This window comes from Triturus cristatus, chromosome 5_1, assembly GCF_964204655.1.
Source record: "Triturus cristatus chromosome 5_1, aTriCri1.1, whole genome shotgun sequence".
Lineage (NCBI taxonomy): Eukaryota > Metazoa > Chordata > Amphibia > Caudata > Salamandridae > Triturus > Triturus cristatus.
Window position 1 is genome coordinate 507,809,148 of NC_140587.1, and position 16,188 is coordinate 507,825,335.

The following is a 16,188-nucleotide window of genomic DNA, read 5'->3' on the forward strand; positions in this document are numbered from 1 at the left end:
TCCATGTCTCACTTCTGATCATCCCAGCATATTTATCAGTTATCCTAAAGACCCCTCTGGGATGCATAATACTCTCTTGTATTCCATATGCTTATTTCTTCATGCCCAGTAGTGACCAGATTGATACCAGCTCTTCACCAATATTGGAGACCATCAATGCCCCCCAACAATTCTTGCTTTGCAGCCAGTAGCATAAGTGGAATCAGTTTACCCTTTATATATATGAGAGATAGATGCCTGCCAAGAGGCAAACCAGTAATATCACCTCTGGACAGCTCGCATCTGACTCCCTGTAGTTTTTCCAAATGTTTCAAGAACATTCACTCAAAATCACTCTTTTGTACGGCACCGGCAAAAGATGTGCAATATTGAGGCCACCGCACTTCAGCTTTTCCATCAGGTGTTTGACTGTCTGCAGTCTATGATATGCAGTCTCAACTAGGTGCTATCTGCCCAAGATTTTATAAAGATCTGCTCGTCTTTGTTCATGTCACATGAAGTGGTTGCCCCTAATAAAATTCCCATTCTACTGGTCTATACCAAACTGTATTCCTAATTTGTGCTCTCGAGCTAAATGATATCATGCCCTTTCCATTAGTCTGGTAGTCCCGAAGGTTTCGGTTCCTGATTTAGTGCTACAAGATTAAAACCTATGCCATAAGAATACTAAAAATACAGTGAAAAAAATACAGCACAACTGTAAAAGTTACTTTATCAATACAGGAAACAGGATTAAAATGAGTCTGTGGCCTCAGTGCACAAAACCGATGTTCTTATGGACAGCAACTTCCTTGTCTTGAGTACCAACCTCAACAAGCATTTACAATGCAATAGGTCTCGCAATTACATTATTTTGAGCTATTGGCACTGTAAATGACATTTTTTTTTCTTCTAAAAAACAAAGAAAATGCTCTAATGCAAAATGGCAATAGCTAATTTTTTTGTAACTGCGAAATATATTGCATTGCATTTGTACTAGTGTGAGTTATCTGTATTGTAAATAGTACTGGTCCTTTCGCTAAGAGGAAGGGTACACAAGCATTTGCAATGCAATAGGTTTCATACTGGTGAGATTTTGAGCTATTGGCATTGTAAATGGCAATGTCTTTTATTTATATGTTTAAAAAACCTGCAATAATAAAAGACATTGTCATTTACAATACTAATATGTTAAAGTTTTGAAAATGCGAGACCTATTGCTATGCCAATGCTTGTTTTCCAATGTTCAGGGGGACAGGACTGTATTATATTCGTTGTCGTATTGCTAGATGTACAGGATTTGTATACCTAGACGTGAGGCGTGCCAGGCGCCATCTAGCACTGTGGGCAGTGCATGCGTCATGGACATATGATTAGCAAACATCTGGCAGAGCTATCACACAGTTTCACTATTGCCACTTCTGATAAGTTGACAGTATAACTGCAAAAAACAATTTCATTAATAACCCAACACCTACTTGTCTGAGATGCAGCAACGCAGAAGGCACCTTTCTTCATACAATATGGAGCATCCATAAGATCCAAAGTTATTCGTAGGTGATATTAAGAGAGTTGAGCGATATTATCTCCCCCATTGTTGCTCTCGAGTGTCCCTGGCAACACTGATCTTCAGAAAAAAATTATTCTGTAAGCTTAGTTTAGTAGTGGAGCAGCACACCGCATGGCTGAGGAGTGGCAGCACAGGGATGGCTATATGTTTGTGTAACAGAAAAGTGGCCTATGGAGACAAGGGGTGCCCCAGAACTTTGAGAAAGTACGAGGGCGATTTTAAGAATTCTATGTACGAGAACCTGACGATATCAACATCTCCACACACACTGAACTGATGGTTGCAATGGACACAATACCCGACCTTAGGTACTATTCTAAAGTGGCATTAGACAGTGCACACTCGATCCTGTACACTTGAAATGTAAACATTGTGTGAAATGGTTTAAAAGACGTGTTCACTGCCCTTTGACATGAAATGTTATGAAGTGTGGTGGACTAAAGTGCTTCCGGTTCACGCCCCTCCGTATACCGCCATAATGGCGGCGCACGCTATTCTAGCGCTCGTCTTGCCCATATGGCCTGGTACTCCCTGAGTCCCCTATTTACCTTTTGTACCCGCAGCCCTTGTACAGATGGGGTTTCCTTCCATCCTTCAAGGCAATTAATAAGACCACACCAACTTTACTTTTTGGATTAGGGGGTGTAACCCCCCGGCGGTATTTATTACAAAATTAAAAAACATTATTTATTCACATTACGTATGATTACGCTGAAAGCCCGGATACATTGTTAGACAGATGATGTAACATGGCTAACCTTAAACGCTAATACACACGACACTCCTACCGTAAATCTAACAATGCATATATTCACTTTCTGCGTGTCCCCTCTAGAGCCTACGGCAAGGTCAATGACTGGCAGCCTCTAGATCCCAGCAAACTACAATTTACTCTGCCGGAGTAGGCGTGCGCATGCGCAGGGGGTACAGCTTATCGGAAGGATATTTTCCCCCGGGCCCCCCCTACGCCTTTTTGCCTTAAACTCCATAAATGGGGCTGCAAAATTCTGCATACTTGCGCCCTGATGCGCATGCGCGTGCGAGGGTGGCCACAGGCCCACTGGGAAGAGTGTCTCCTCCGGCCCCCGCACCCTGAGAGCCTACCTACCGGCTGTCACTGCCCCTGGAGTTACATGGTTCTGACCGCTAAGGACTGAAGACTATGCTTACCAATCATGACCTTACCGCCACAGGACAGCATAGTTGCCCGACTATCTGTCCTCCCCCTCAGCCCACTAGGAAGGTCATGCCCTGTAGCTCGCCCACCTCTCGACTCAACTAACCATTTGTCCCAGGCGAGCCGGGTCATTACCCCCTAGGAGCAAGATCCGGGTTGCTGGTGGTCCCTTACTTTCTATTTCCAGCGTGGCTCCCCAGTCCCCTGCATGGCCCTGCGCGCCGTCTACCCTGTCCCTGAAACTCTATTCTTGTTCCTCACTTACACACCCTGGCCTCTTGAAACTGCAGGAAAAAATGACAATAGCACATCCGTCAATGTATTTCCCCACTGACAGGCTAAAATGTACACTACTGCACATGATACTATGTAACAGTGCACTGATGCAAAACTTCTCCCTGAGTCACAGGTTAGAGAAACTTGCAATTCAAATGAAACAGAACGAATGGGCTACAGCAAGTCAGCTGAATCCAAAACAGCATCTTGGATTGGCAAAACCCATGACTCTTGAACTGAAAGATAGTGACGCTTGATCCATCGCCACGTAGCAGAAGAGGCCCTGACAGCTTGCCGTCATTGCGGTATGGGTCCCTTCACTGTTGTCACCTTCATGGATCCACCATGCATAATGGAACATAAAACACAGATGATTAGTGCTCCTAGCCTCAGGATAAGTGATACCCTCTTGGTCCCTTACGCCCTTTGCCCCCCCCCCCCACCCCTCTCAGCCCAGGTTGAGGAGGTACGGTGTGACAACGCGGACATCAAATGCCTGCATAGGTACTGTGTGCTACCACATACGTATCTAGTGCGAAAAGTGTAACCGCACAAGGTGCACAGCTATTGTATGATATGACCTAGGCATCGAAATGCCCGAATGCGCCCAATCGCAGGTACCATGACACAAAACACGGACATCCACTGCATAAGTGTTTGGGCACAAGGGCGCTGAGGAACCGTGGGACACAATACCTAATAGTATAGGTTTACGAGCGCAAAGGGATTGACAAACCCCAGGCAAATAAAGCTTACTTGCCCAAGCACAAAGGGCGCTTCGGTAGCGTGTGACATGACCCGGACATACTAAATGCCTAAGCGTTCAGGCCCAAAGGTGCCGAGATACTGTGTGATACAGTACATAAGTGATCATGACTGTATGTGCACAAGAGGTGCATAGGTACTGTGTGACATGGCTATTTTGACGACAGACTCCTAATTCATATGTGTAACAGCGCCCGCGCGCCAATTGCATTCCTGACGGTGTGACCACGAGGGCCACGCTTTAACAAGCAGGGATATGTTCGCACTCGCAAGGTTTTATTTGTGGAACTACAAGAATAACGTGTAATAATACCGTATATATACCTTGCTAGCTGACCCGAAGCAGGCCTGTTTTGTAAAACTTCACACTGACATCAGACTTTCACTTCTGATCACTTTGGCATAGCCTTAGTTCTCTTACATAAGGAACATTGCATGTGACTTTCAATGAGAGTGCCTAGCATAGCGTCCTTTCCACTGGGTGAGGAACCCTGAAAATCGTATTACTAATTAACAGCGCCTAGCATAGCACCAGTTGCATTCACCTGCGGGACATTGAAATCAGACTTTCAATTCTGACCACTTAGCCTAGCCTCGGTTCCATTATATAAGGAACATTGCATGTGACTTCCAAATGAGAGCGCCTAGCATAGCGCGTATTTGCATTAAGTGTGGGACATTGGAAAATCATATCGCCAATTCAGCACGCCTAGCATAGTACCAGTTGCATTCACCCGAGGAACCTTGGACATCAGACTATCAATTCTGAGCGCTTAGTATAGCCTCATTTCCATTACATAAGAAACATTGGATGTGCTTTCAGTGAGAGTGCCTACCAGACTATCAATGAGAGCACCTAGCATAGCACAGGTTCCAACAAGTGAGGAACCTTGAAATCAAGCAATTAAGAGCGCCTAGTCTATCCAGTTGTGTTACAAGACGAATATTGAAATCAGATTTTTAGAGAGAATTAGGAAGCGCTAAGCATAGTACCAGTTTCTTTACATGAGGAACCCTTGCCACGCACTATCGAATGAGAGCGCTCAGCGTACTATCAATTGCATTACCTGCGGAATATTAACTTCAGACTTTCGAAAGAGAGCGCTTAGCAGAGCCCCAGTTGCGTTGTCTGCTGAAAATTGTGAAACTGGCCATGACAGGCTGGGGTCCACTCGCGCCCCATGCAGACTGGAGCCAGATCACAAGATCTGCGCCGAATCGCACAGTGTGCCTTCTGACTGCTACCTTGCACCTTACTATTTGACCAGCAAATACAACCTCAGTAACATCGCAGACAGACAACTTGGCCACGAAAAGGAAACTCAGCTTGCTATGCATCATTATCAGTGATTTATTAGCCCTGGAAATGAGCCGAAACACTCGAATACTATTTCGTAACGCCGAGAGTAACTCATAACGAAAATATGGGAATTAGAATTTCACCCGGCGAACTTCTTATAAATGTTGCAAGAACAAACACCTTTCTCTGCAGCATGTTCATACTGGGCTCTCGCAAGGCACCCACAGGGGATAGAAAGGAACATAGCCTTTAAACCATCAGGTTGGCAGTTATTCACGGACATCGGGGTGAGGGAAAGCAGACCTAACATTAATCTGCATTAAAAACATATCCGGAAGACTTACATGATGTGTGCTTTGCACAGATTCAATAATATCAAACAAAAAGGAGGGGTGTATGTGGTGGCCACTAAATATCACTGTATTTCCCCTGCCAAACCATTGTTAGACTATCCATAGGCTGACCTTGTTGCTTGTTGATAAATTCCCTATTTAAAACACACTCCAACCTACTGACACGTCGCGTACTCATGTTATGCGCACATCATTTGCATCCCTAGGCCGAGTACTACTGCGATGCGCTACCCCAGAACACATATGAACAGTACTGTATGTTAACGGCCCAGCTGGCCTTCACATGCCAGCCCCCATTATTTCTATCCCATACACTGCCCTTGAGGGTACCTGGATCCTACCTTATGGGGCCTTATATGTAAGGAAAAGGAAGGTGTGGGCATATGCACTATTAGCAATTTCCAGTGGTGGTAAAGTGGCCCAAACCTATAGCCAACCGAAACAGGGTCAGAAAATGTGGGGCAAAGCAGTACATCACATATGCCACTCATGGTAAACCAAACATTGTCACAGTTCATACAGAGGGCAGATGCACTATTAGTACTGATCAGTAGTGGTAAAGTGGTCAAAACCTATAACCAACAGAAACGGTGACAGAAAAATATGGGGCGAAGTAGACAATTCACAAGCACCCTCTCCCAGGTTGTTTGGCTAGTCAGTATCAACCCAATGGCATTACACCTACCAGAAAGACTTCTCGCAATACTGGTCGACTAGCGCGGTGTCCTCATACCGGAGTTAGAGCAGTGACATCAACTACACACAGCGCTTGTTTTAACTATAGCACCAACGTCACACGTCAACGCAGCTCCTTGAAGCTATGCCCGCAACTGTTTCTCACCCCATTAGTATGCAGACTTTGTTGGTGTAGTGCATGGCTAATGCCGTGTCACCACAAACCTGCCGCCCGACTCAGGCCAAATGGTATTTAATTTACAAAATGCCAGAAACAAGATGGCTGAGTGTATCAAACAGCATGAACTTGTGCATGTTGTTAACCACTTATCCCTTGAGTGTCTAGACTCCAGTATCCTCAAGTTTTTACTACGTTTTGAAGTGGAGTCATCATAAAACGTAATCGGAACGCACTAGGAATCCGCGACTCTGACGTCAAACCAATGTAACGATTAAACAAATAAATGTGAGGTACGATGCCAGCATAGCAGGGCGTATAACGCATTCGCGCGCACACAAGCCAGTACCTGCACAGGCATTTAAGCCTCTCCCCGTCACTAACCATGAATTCGCAAACGTCGCTTTAAGTTTTTTTCTCTTTGTTTTTGAAAAAAAGGCGGGTTAGAGAAACTTGTCGCTAAGATGCTTTTCTCAGCTCTTTTGTTGATGTTAATCTGCCTGACAGTAACGTGAAGGAGCAGAGACACCGGGGCCTGCCAGCTCAGCGCGGTTAAACCACCCGCTCGGTACGGTTAACAACGCCCTAAGGCCATGCTAATTAGAAACAGATGGCCCCCCCTAAAGATAAGAAATTGCTTTGCCACAGCTGCAAAGCAGACGAGTCAGTCCGGATGGGCCGGACGAAAGGGAGAAAGGGCAGTGGCCAAAAAGCATCCTTTTCAATGGGAAGCGGGCGTTTAGCATAAACGCTGACGCGACACAATGAAAATGATGGGCGGGGCTTTAAGTCCCCTTCTGAAATCTCCTCTCTCACAATATGTCTCGTCAAGCGAGCAGCGCATGCGCGCTGCAACGCTAGGCGAGACCTAAAAAGGAATAGCCAGTGAAAGCAATCTCCTCGTTGTAAAAGGTGCAAAGCTTCTGTACGACGACACAGGTAATGCTCAATTAAAAAAATGTTTGAGAACCATGGATCAATGAGCAGAGTAAAAAGTACAAAAAAACATTACAAGTAAGTGCTTTGAACAGAAGCTTGATCACATGGGCAGGGCACCAGGTTACGCAACCAGTCATTACACTGAGGGAAGGTGAGCAGCCTGTACAAAATGTTAAGACGAGACCTGAGAAAAATAAAGTGCTGTACATCGTGTGATAAAAATGGTTGCAAGAGCCTGGGGATCAAGATGTAAATAATGAATGACAGAGAGGAGTGCAAACACTCTAACCTGGCTCTCTTCTTCCCAGAACATATAACGTGATTCCCCCACTGTCTTTTTGGGTGTTGTGGGCAAGGATCACCAGGGCTCTTCAAATAAGTCCCGCCTGCCCAGGGCCACTGCCAAGTCCCTAACGCCCCTCAGCCAGGGAATATGGAAAGGATTTTGAAAGAGACAGGCAGTCCTTAATTAGCAGTCTAATTAGGGAGAGTGCCTCATTCACTCAGATCCTACGCCACAAAGACCGAGTTCTTCAAACATCCTCAAAGTGCATAAGCCCTAACTACCTGTGTGTGATAAAAGAGGAAGTAGGCAGTGGTAAACCCAGAAGGAGGCATGTACATTTATTTTCAGTGGTTTGTTGTGGTGATAGCGCCTGAGAGCCCCGCACCCCTACGCCTTAGGTAGCCAGTCAAACATATTTAGCACGATAAATGGCCAATTTTGCCCAATTTGTCAGGAAAGGAAAAGACTGCATTAATGCTCCTTTCAAACGGATTGTTTCTTTTATTCATCTGCAGGGACTAGGAACCCTAGCAGTTGAAGGTAACCCCCAGATAGTTGAGGTTAGGCACATGTTTAACAGGGATTCCCTGAAGCTTGAAAGAAGGCCTCGGGACCGACCTATAGCAGCAAGACATTACGAAAGATTTGGTAGTGTTAATCTTCATATCTAGCCCCTCCATAAAGGAAGCAAAAGCATTCAGAAGACCCTGCAGAGCTACCAACGCACTACCCATGATAACAGACTTTCAATGTGGGGCATGTCCTCACATCGAAGAACTAAGTCCCTCTCCAGATGGTTTATGTAGAGGGGGAGTAAGAACAGTGTGAGGACACATTCCTGTCTAATGCCCCTGCGCACAATCTAAATGATTAAGAGCACTCTCCACCCAGCCCGAACATGATAGCAGTGCTGCGGGGGTCACAATAAATTTCCCTAATGGTGTTAATGCTCTATCTATGCCCAATCCTTCCAACATACTCCAAAGTTTTGAATAAGAATACACAATCGTATGTACTGGACAAATCCATGAAGCCCGGTTGCAGAGTGCTGTGCTTGGCGATTGTATATTTCCCTAGGAAGAGGCACAGGTAATGCACTGGTCTTCTGTCCCCATTCCTCCTGAACCTGTACTGGATATCCGATAAAGCGCCACCCTCCTCTGCCCAAACCTCCAGATGGGATAGCAGGATGATGCCCAGCACCTTCACGTTGGAGTCAGGAGGGAAATGGGGCGATAACCAGGGTCCTCCAGATTGCCCTTCTTAAATATCAGGATGATAAGAGAGGTAGACCAAGTGGAGATCTTGGTGGAGGAACTCCCCACTCTGAGGACAGTGGCAACGAGAGGGGTCCATAGTTCCAGATTGCTCTTAAGCAGATCCAGAAGGATCCCATTGGGACCAGGGGCTTTTGAACCAGGGCTGGCTTTGACGACTATAATCACCTCTTTGAGTGAAGGGCAGTGCTTGGGGCAAAAATACCCCTCTACTGCAGCAGAGGATGTGCTAAAGTTACCCGCTAACTCACTACTGGAGTAGACCCCTCCAAAGAAGGCAGTCCATTCAAGGCCCGATCAAGAAAGCATCATTGTCTTTAAGAAATGGTTGGTTAATAATAGACCAGAAAGCTTTCTGGTCATTCCTAACTTATGCTTCCTGGAGCACCTCCAAGTCTTATAGTCTAAGAGTTTCTTTCCTTGCAGTAACCAACAGTTTATATAGCTTGCTACAGCGCACAACCTCAACTGCAGACCTGGGTTGGGTGTGGAGTGAAACCATCAACTGTTTAAGGTGCTTTCAACATGCAGCATCAAACCAACCCCTTGCCTTACCACAGCCCTCATGAGGCACCTTAAGTAATGCACACAACACAGCTTCTGAGAGATTGATGAGTGTGTTAGAAGCTAGCTGCATCAGCCTCTGCATCTAGGCAGATCTCAAATAGAGCACAGTTGTCCTTAGCTAGCTGAGATATAAACGTTTTAGCATTGACAAACTCCCCTTTAATGCTGGTGCCTTTACTCTTGTTGGCAGTAAAGCCAATGATTCTCCTAGAGCTACCCCGAAAGCCTGCCAGCTGCTGATGTCAAGGACAAGAGTTTAGAACATGACAGGATTATCTACCAACTGTTGCCCTGCCCTGGCAGCTAGGGTGAAAGACAGTAGCATAAAATCAATTCCAGAGCCTGGCCCTTTACTCACAAAGGTTGGAGGGAAAACGGCATTCACAGAACTGTATTCATTCGCAAAACACAGGTTACATTACATCAAATGATTGATGTTACTACCAAATACTTCATGAGAAAAATGAAGAGAAGGATTCCCTTCGCAGTCAATTATGCCACAAGAATCTTTGAGATCAGAGGGGCAAAGAGGAGCATTAAAGTCACCTCCCCAGGTCATACCCAACTCCTTGCCTGCTCTGGAGTTAAGGTAGTCCATATCACAGACCAATTGCGACAGGATATTGCCTCTATCTGCTGTTGGGATATTATTGTAGAGGTTCACAATGTCCAGTCAAGAACCTCGGCAAAAGGAACAAATGAAACAAACCTGTGGCAAATGCCAGTCCCAGGATCTGGAAGAATGAGGTATCTGCGACACAATATAAATGTTTTGCATTGACCATGGTTAAAATTAAGTGTAGTCAGGCGCCCAAAAGAAGATGGAATGGCAGTTGGATGGAGTGTTTTGAACCCATTGATGTGGGAAGGCAAAATGGCCCTTGTTTCCTGCACATATAGGATCGAGTGAGAGCAGTCCACGTGTCGTTATCAATTTTACCTTGAATTCTGACCACACTCTACACAAGGAGGGAGAATTTGGGGGAATGCACGCTTTGGATACTACTACAGGGTAGCTGCATGCCCCCATCTCGTGTTGTATCTAGCGCAAAGTGATCGGGCTGTCGGTCAAGCGTGATAAGGATTTCCAATCCACGCTAGGCATCTACAAACCTGGGATCATACTGCGAATGAGAAAGTGTGGACAGACCACACAAAGATCCAATGGATGTTGATGACAATGGGAGCAGGAGAGCACATGACCCAACAGAGGGGATGCGAGTACCTCCAAAGTTAATAGCAAAGTTGAAAGTGTACACCAAGAGGATCCTAATAAGAGCTTCTTCATGAGTTCATGTGCAGGTGGTGGATGGAGGCAAGCTGCACATGCTTGTTGATTTACTTGCAGCCTTCTGAAATTGTGAGGTAACATCTCGAACATGATCTAGTGCATTCACATGTTTGGCTGTCAGTGGCACCAGCAAGGATTTATAAAAATCAGAGCTGATTGCACCTCGTAGAATTCCACCTGCTGGTGCGCTAGGTTTGCTTGGAGATAGAAGCAATGGCCTGGAATAGCAGGGTGGTAACACAGGTAACACTTCAATTCCCCATGTAGAAAAGGTGTCCTTGAGCTGCCAGACGGTTGTAGCCAGGTCTGAAGTACTCCACGCCATGACAGTGATTTCACCCCCCATTTGGGCTGGTTTTCCCGAGTACTCAATGGACTCTGTGTAGAGTAAAAATATTGCGTACAAACCACTACTCCAAGCAGCTTCAGAAGAGTACTCCTGTTAAGAATTACATGTTTGCTCCTGGAGACAAAGTGTAGAACAAACTTATGTTTATTTTTAGGGAAATTGTAGGTAGGTGCCACTAGCAGCACCACTGCTTTCAAAGGCTTGGTGATGTTGGTCCACATACTCAGTGGAGTTGTTACTGTCCTTTCAGGTGAGGGAAAATGAATAGTGGTGGCAGTAGACCTTTGAGGATCTGTATGAGGGAGCTCAGTGCGAGACTGATGGAGTCCAAGGACAGATGCAGGGATGGCAGGCTGAATAGTAGGATGGGCAGTGCCGATGGATCAGTTGCCAGCTCTGCTAGTGATCCGGGCCGAGTAGATCTCACAACATCCTTACTCATAGGGTGCATAATGGAACCAGCGATGGTAATGCCAGAATTTGCAGGGTGCTTATTGATGGTGTCGGTGAATCGGATGCACCTGGAGGGTGTACCAGTACTGCAGAGACCCGGAGATGTGGCAGAAATTGGGACTTCCCCACTTTGGCACTATCATCTTTATGGACTGGTATTTGTACTAAGTTACAATTAAACGGGGGGTAGATTTTAATGTCTCTAGAAAGCTGCTTGTCTGGAGGCAGGAGAGTAGTCGCTAAGCCGGCTAAGTGGTCATTACCGATGACAACATGTGAAGCAGGGGTTGGGCAGGGAAGAGACAAGGAGCGGCTAGCGCTACGCTTGTGCCTTGCCTTTCGAAGCCTTTCGCGTTCCCTTTTCGTTTGAAGCCTTGCTGTGGCTGTTGATTTAGAAAAAGGGCCATTATTGGCAAATAGTGGGTTAGGAGAAATGGCACCGGAAGTGCTCTTTCTGGTAGTTGTGGCACCTTTCCGCGCAGTTTCAAGTAATAGTGGTTGTTCCATTGCACACCCCACAGTTGCCTCAGCAGGATGAGGGTTAGAAATGGGGAGAGCGTCACCTGCAATCAGTGAAATTGGGTTGAAAAGAGATGCCATGAGACATACAGGAGTCGTACTAAGGATTGTAATATCTTGTTGCTTTGCAGAGTGACCTGTCTGTGGGAAGGGCACTGAGGAAATCCGATCGAGAATAGCATTCAACTATTCAGATATCCTAGTAATGGCATCAATTGTAGATGTGCAGGGACAAGTATGGTACACAGCAGCTGAATCCGAATGGACCCTGGTAATTAGGTTATTCAAAGCAAGAAGTTTAGCATCTATTCCCACAATGTGGTCTGCTAGTGCGCTAAGAATGTCTACTTGCATATCGAGGTTGTCGGAATGATAGGAAAGGGATGCTGAAACTGCATCCCAATTGTTGAGTAAGGCATCCCAGAAGTTGGTATTGATATTATTCTGATGTGTCCAATCCCTCTGACTGCAGGGCGATTTGTGCAGTAAATTACATTATTCCCATAGCAGCAGTAGATCAGAATGACCCAGTGAAGCAGAGTCAGTGTCGTGCGGCATAAGTCCAGGGGGCTGTGGTTAGAGTGCACGCTTCCTTGTGTGGCACTAAAGGGCACCTGGAATTCACCAGCTGAGGGGCAGGGTTCCTGTCCCTACTGCCAGAGGAGGAGTTATTGGAAATTAAATAATAGTCAGTGATCCTTTGGTGCTTGGCAATGGTGATTTCAAGAGTCATACAATCGTGCATGCAATCTGGCGGGATGGCATTTGCTAAATCATGGTTTCACCGACCTCAGCCTCAGTGATGCATTACACATCTCTCCTGGCAGGCTGCTGGGAAGCTTTATTCACACCCACCTTCTTGTTGGTGATATGCTGACCTACTCCCCATGTTCTCCCTGAACGCATGATAATGTGGGCTGATTGTGAAGAATCAGGCAAAAGACAGCATCAGGGACTGGAGGGAGGTGTCTGCGAATTCTTTGCAGAGCATCACTGGTAGCCGGGGCCCTAGGTCTTGCTCTAGCACCGCCTCACCCTCCTAGTAAGGGGCTCTTAATGAAAAATGGAAGAGGGGGCATGAGCACGCTACGGAAAGGCTTCCAGATTTGATTTATTTATTTGTCTATAAGGTTTTATATAGCACGGACTAGACTCGATGAGGGTATCAGAGCCCTTTACATAAGTTACATCAAAAGAAAAGTTGAGAGCTAGTCAAATATAAATGAGTATCTAAGATGAGATCATGTAAGTTGTAAGTTCTCGTTGAAGGTCAGGATTGTGTTAGTCATTCTCGTTTAGAGATCATCATGTATCTTGGTAGATGAGCAGCTTCTGGTTGGTATAATCTTGCCTCAGGGCTCGGATCAGGAGAGAGTTTTATTTATTAGAAGTAGTTTGACTTATTTTTTGAAGGAGGTGGTGGAGGGGTTCATTCTGATTGCTTGGGACAAGGTGTTCCATATCCTTGGTGCTAGGCCAGAGGTTTTCTTTTTCTTAAATTTTTGTGGTTTCAATAGCAGGGTGTTGGTGCTTCTCAGAGTTCTGCTATTGCCTGATTATTTGAGTTTATTGGCTAGATACTTTGGTGTATTGAGGTGCAGGGCTTTGTGCGTGATGCACGCAATTTTTAGCTGTGCTCTTGCCTCATAAGGGAGCCAATTCAGTTTCTTTAGATCCGGGGTCATGTGGTTGTTCTTTCTGGAGCCAGTGACAAGTCTTGCAGCCGCGTTGAATGAGGCTCTTAGAGGAGCCAGACTGGATCTCGGCAGGCCACATAAGGTTGTATTCCCATAGTCTATTCTGGGTAGAACAAATGATTGAATGGCTGTTTTTAGGTCGTTGTCGTTGAGGAAGGGTTTTAGTTTTCTGAAAATGCTCATATGAAAGTTGGCTCCTCTGGTGGCTGTGCTGATGTGTTCCCCCATGTTGAGATTCTTATCCAGTATTATTCCCAGTGATCTTGTGGAATCGAAAATGTGAGGTTTGCATTTGAGGTCTGTTAGGTGTTTCATCCAGTTTACTATGTCACCTTGTCCTTGTGGTGGGGAGATTAGGAGAAAGTCCGCTTTGAGCGCATTGAGTTTGAGGTGGTTAGCCAGATGTGGGTTTTTTGTAAAGTTGCGTTGATTAGGCGGATGTCATCCGGCGATTATATTTTTAGGTATAGTTGGGTATCATCCACTTACATGTGGTAGTGGATATTGAAGAGTTTCAGAATTTCGGTTAAGGGTTCCATGAATGGATTGAAGAGGGTAGGAGATAGGGCGGAACCTTACGGGACTCCCAGGGTGACCAGTGTGTTCGGGGATAGCAATTGGTTAATCTTGATTCTTTGAGTTCGGTTGTCAAAGAAGGAGGCAAACCACTTTAGGACAGCTCCTGATAAACCCATTCTGTGTACAAGTACGTCTAGGAGACTGATATGTTTGACCGTATCGAAGGCTGATGATAGGTCTAGGAGGATTAGGAGGCAGGATTCATTTTGATCTAGTATTCAGAGAGCGTCATCGACGATGTGGGTCATGGCCATTTCCGTGCTGTGATTTTGCTTGAAGCCTGATTGGAACTGGTCAATGAGGTGGAATTGGGCTATATGGTTGCATAGCTGGGAGTGGACGCACTTCTCCAGTAGTTTTGCTAGTGTAGGAATAGTGGATATTGGATGGTAGTTATCTGGAATTGTGTGATCAGCAGTGGGTTTTTTAAGAATTGGGGTTACCTGTCCTTCTTTTAAGCAGCTTGGAAGGGTTCCTTGCGATAGAGATGCATTCACTATCTTTGTCCAGATGGGTATAAGAGTAGTTTTGATCTCGCTGAAGATGTGGGCTGGAAGCGGATAGCAGAAGTGGTTTGACGGTTTGAGTGGCCATTTTCGTCAAAGATTTTAAAAGTGTTCCAGGATGCATTGTTTTTGAGGGTAAGATCATGCTGGATATGTGTTTGTGCCGATTGTGGCCGGATGGGGTTAGGTGGGGGCGACAATGAGAGTTGTTCATTTGCTGTAAGGAGCTCTTTTTCTATCATTTTGGATTTTTCTAAGAAGTGGGCAGCAAAAGTGTTGCAGTTGGGCTGCGGGTTGGGGCCTACAGAGGAGTAGGTGTGATGTTGAGCGGATTGAAGTTTAATAATTTCGAATAGTTTTCTTGGTCGATTTCTAGCATTGTTTAGTTGATCTTTGAAGAAATTAGCTTTGGAGATTCTGATATGTTTGTTGTATTTCCTCCTCCTTGATCTTAGTTGTTTAAGGTGATCTAGCGACGGTGCGGCTCTCCAGGTCCTTTCCACTTGTCTTAGGTTGCAGCGTTGATCATTTAGGCTCCCATTGTACCAAGGTATTGGAGTCTTTAGAAGAGGGCCTTTTAAATTGAAGGGGTGCCACTGTGTTGAGAATGTTAGTCATCGAGTTGTTGTAGTGGGTTGTGAGTTCATGTACATCTGTGAGGTCCGCTGGTGGCGATAGAAAATTGTTGGTGAGGGATGTTAGGTCATTTCGGTTGATGTCGGGAGTAATTTCTTTTCCAATGTTTGGGTTTCTCAAGTTGGAGTTTATGATAACGAAAGACTTTATTGCTCACGGACACTGTTCCTCGCAACAAGCGAAAATACTTGCTGAGGTACCGTTCATAACGCCCAAGGCATGCTAGATCCCAGTGAGCAGCGCCGGGTGGATGCCTTATTCCAGACTCATGCTTCTGGCTGTGAGGAAAAATCCAAGGGACAGACAGACCGCACTCTGTGTTTATTAGTAATTGAGTCTCAGATTCGGTCAGGATTTTTACAGACACAGCAGAGGAAGAGGCGAGGGAGCACACAGAGAACGACAGACAACATCAAGACCTAGTCCGACCGTCTCCGTCACTCACTAGCTCTACCCCTGGGCCAAAACGATAGGGCTGCTGCCACACCTCACCTTATCGTTCTTTCTGCATGTGCCTCACTGCCAGCTCCCAAGACTGTTACTAGCCCCTAGCAGTGTTGAGCAAAAACGGGGCACCCTTCTTTGCCCCCTGGCAAAGTCTCTTGGGCTGGTCATGGTAGCCAGCAACTGGGGGAGGCGGTTTAGCGAGTGTCCAGGGGGAGAGTCTGAATCAGCAGTAATATATGGTGACAAGTGGGTGCAGATGAAGCAGCGGTCTATAACAGCCCTTACTTCCAACAACAGGGTGACGCAGCTGATGAATTGTCCTGCCCTGCAGATGATGCTACAGTGCCACTGCAGCGCCTCTATAAACGC

The 16,188-nt window shown here is 45.8% G+C and overlaps 1 protein-coding gene across 1 annotated transcript in view; it reads right to left on the minus strand.

Annotated features, from left to right (window-relative positions):
* Positions 1-16,188, minus strand: part of LOC146831131 (large ribosomal subunit protein mL53-like) — a 108,795-nt gene that overhangs the window by 13,534 nt on the left and 79,073 nt on the right. The gene's annotated exons all lie outside the window — the stretch shown is intronic.